Here is a 3,467-nt window from a genome sequence, read left to right on the forward strand (position 1 = left end):
GTTTATAGTAAGATCAATTACGTTTCTATTTGATTTTAATATTTTTTTCCCTCAGTGTAGGAGAGAAGAAAAATCGATGTAGTTTCGCATATTATTTCATTCTGCATCAAAAACTAAATTTTGAAAAAAAGTAGACTTGTCAACTTCTCACCTTTAGGTAGCGATATGTACATATGTAAATACAAATATGCACAACTAATAATACTGTATTTTCGATCGGTAACCACTTAAAAACCAAAAGCATTCAGATGGAAATTTTGTGGCATAATTTTTGTAGAAAGTTTTGTTGAAGGGTATAAAAGATTGGGCATTTCTTTGAAGAAGGTTTATTTTCACTGAATTATTCAAATGAAATACATATATGTACATTAGACTGCATCACCAAAAAAAAGTTGCGGTTTTTCCGCCGGGATTACAAAGCTTATTATATTTTTAAGACGTCAACCAAAATATTTCGGAAAAATATTAAAGTTTAAGCGAGCTGGACCGTTTTGAAAATACCTCCAAAAATGGAGTTCTTTATGAATAAAAATAGTTTCTTAAAGAACTTCTAGAAAAAAGTTCCCTCAGATGACAAAACATATAAATAGGCGCGCTTTTCGGTGGAGGCATGCGTGACATGCCCATTTATCTAACTAATGGACACTATATTGGGCATAATCCATATATACATATATTCCCATGGGTGTTTTACAGTCATTTGCATAAGTTGTTAGCTCAATTTTTAATTTATTAACAAATATGTATGTATGTATGTATGTATTTATTTGTTGCTAGGCAATCACGTGTGATATTTATAAGGAGCGTTAAAATTATTTGAGTAAAGATTCAATACAAGAGAGAACAATAATAAAGATAAATAAATGTAAAAACACGAAATTGTTGGCAAGGTCAGTAATATGTATGTAGAGATGGAGGTGATTCATGGCACGAACATACTCGTATATGTAGATACAATTGTATGTATGCATGTGCATGTATGTATGTTTATTAAAGGGCCCGCGAAAATGCCCCTGCAGGGAAACCGCGGACTAGTGAATCAAATTTCTAGTTCCGTACTAGATCTTTATCGTCACAACGGAACCAGTCCGATAGTTACCAGATCCCCACCAGTCCAAAATCAGCGAAATGTGATACTGTTAAAAAACTATTTTATTTCAGTTTTTCCATTAGAAATTTATGTATATCTAAGGTGACGAATTTAGAACTAGTTCGAAACTAACGAAAAAATGATGCAGCGGAGGCTTGTTTACTTTACTTACTTAGATATGTGTTCGTTCAAATAAGCATATCTTCTGCACTTCGCAGATGCTTTTATTTGCTTGTGTCTCATGCATTTTCCTCTTTAAAATGAGCATAAGCAGCCGAACAAATGCACGAAATTTTTGGGAATTAACTCGGATCCGGGGTATTTTCGATGACTACACTGGTAAAACGGCCAGCTGTTGTCTTTTGTACAAGTAAACAAACAAAGCACGCGAAATTCCCGTCTGCGGTAACCGCGTGGTGGGGGTTGCGGGCAACGAGCCTGTGGCTGCCAGGTTCGATCCTTGGTTGGAGCGGTCACGATTTTTTTTTATGTATATATTTTTTATTTTATTTGGTTTATATATTTAATTACACTATATTTTATTTTCATTTGCTTTATGTTATATCAAATTTTTTTATTTTACTACTAGTTAATTAAAATTTTTAGAGTTGAATTTTATTAAAAAGCCAGCTACAACTAACTGAAGTCAACGTAAAAAAAATTTATAGAACTTATAAAAAAAGAATGAAAACAAAATAAATGAAAATTCTACTGGCTCATTTTACTGGGACTCAAACCCACGACCTTGTGGCTCGTTTATCCGCATTACCGTCGTCTGTAAGGTTAAAAGTATTAGGCGCATATGTGTGCCAGATTATATGCATAAGCTTTGCCGTCTGTCACAGCTTTTAGATACAAATGGTCTTAAGAGATGGAACGTTCGTTTCACATGCAGTTTGGAAATCATGAAAAATTTCCACATGCTTGAGTTGAGTCGAAACCCGTAAATAATTGCATGACGAATTTCTTTCTGGGTTGGCGATGGAATTTCTATCGACTTTTCGTCAGTAATTTTATGCTTTCTCGTTTCCTTTCTTACCAATTTCACTGAAATTTAAAACAAAATTTCGTATGACTGCTACAAGACACGTATCTGTTATTTTTAAACTTTTCAAAACCACATAAAATATGGTCAATTTACCGAACTTTTGTTTGTACCCACTTATAAGAGTATTTAAGCATACAAAACGCACTTTAGTAGGTACCTACAAACTTTGGTTTTGCTAGACGTAAAATATACGGATAATTATCAATCGAAGCACTAAAAAAACTTGTATGCTTGTGCGAGATACTAACTAATTGCTAAAAGTGAGGATATTCACCAAATTCCAAAACTTGCCCGCTAAGTGTAAAAACGGGCAAAATCGCTAAAATGGGAACATTGCTACCAGTATACTATTTTTAGCAATATAAAGCGAGCATGGACGTGAACAGTACAGTGATATTCAAACATGTCACTTAGAAGGCCATAGCTCTCAAACAGTGTATTATCGAATATTTTAAAGCCACGGCAACTTGCTATGTTAACTACGGCATTGGACAGGCACATATCACAAGGGGATGTAGCTCAGATGGTAGAGCGCTCGCTTAGCATGTGAGAGGTACGGGGATCGATGCCCCGCATCTCCAGTTAACAATTTTTTCTATTTTTATTTGTTTTATTAATGTTTTTATTTAACTTTTCCATATTTTTTCAAAATGAATAACAAATAATATACGCTGGAAGAACACCATAGCTAAAAAAAATTAAAATTGCGAAAGAACCGCTCTCCATTTTAATCAAGCTTAGCAAAGCTTAACAACTTCCGATCATAACTTATGGAACTTTAGTCTGATAAAAAGCACAGCAATCAGAAAACAATCAGAATTGTGCAGAGGATTGCATGCTTTTGGTATATACAGATATGTGAAAAATAATAGGAACACGACATTTTGACCAGTTTTGAGTATTTTTCTTTTGTTAGTCATCAAAATCATAAAAGTTAAAATTTCTAACTTTGTGGAAAAGTTAAAAAAATACGAATTTTTTATTAAAAATTTTTAGAAAAATTCTAGGTATGCAAGTAAAAGCAAGTTTAATGTGGCTAAGAATTTACGTTGATTTTTGATATTTTTTGTATTTTCGTCCATACAAAGTATGTATGTTCGACAATTTTTTTTGTATGCAAGAAAATAATATCACCATCAGCAAAAAATGATCGAAAACTCTTAATAAAATTTATTGTCGTTGTAAAAATTTGATGAATTTTTCTACAAAGTTTGAAATTTGGAGCTAAACGGCTTTTGAACTTTTGAATGAACTGTAATTTTATTTAAAAAAAATACTAGTCATTAAACAATTAAAAGAACAAATAATTTTTAGCAAAAAATCCGACTT

The 3,467-nt window shown here is 32.5% G+C and overlaps 1 non-coding gene across 1 annotated transcript; it reads left to right on the forward strand.

Moving 5' to 3' along the window:
* Positions 1 to 2,646: 2,646 nt before the first annotated feature.
* Positions 2,647 to 2,719, forward strand: Trnaa-agc. Its single transcript has one exon. It is a non-coding gene; the product is annotated as a tRNA-Ala (tRNA).
* The last annotated feature ends 748 nt before the right edge of the window (positions 2,720 to 3,467 follow it).

The sequence above is a fragment of the Rhagoletis pomonella genome, unplaced genomic scaffold, assembly GCF_013731165.1.
Source record: "Rhagoletis pomonella isolate Grant_MI unplaced genomic scaffold, Rhpom_1.0 Rhpom_scaffold_00001, whole genome shotgun sequence".
NCBI lineage: Eukaryota > Metazoa > Arthropoda > Insecta > Diptera > Tephritidae > Rhagoletis > Rhagoletis pomonella.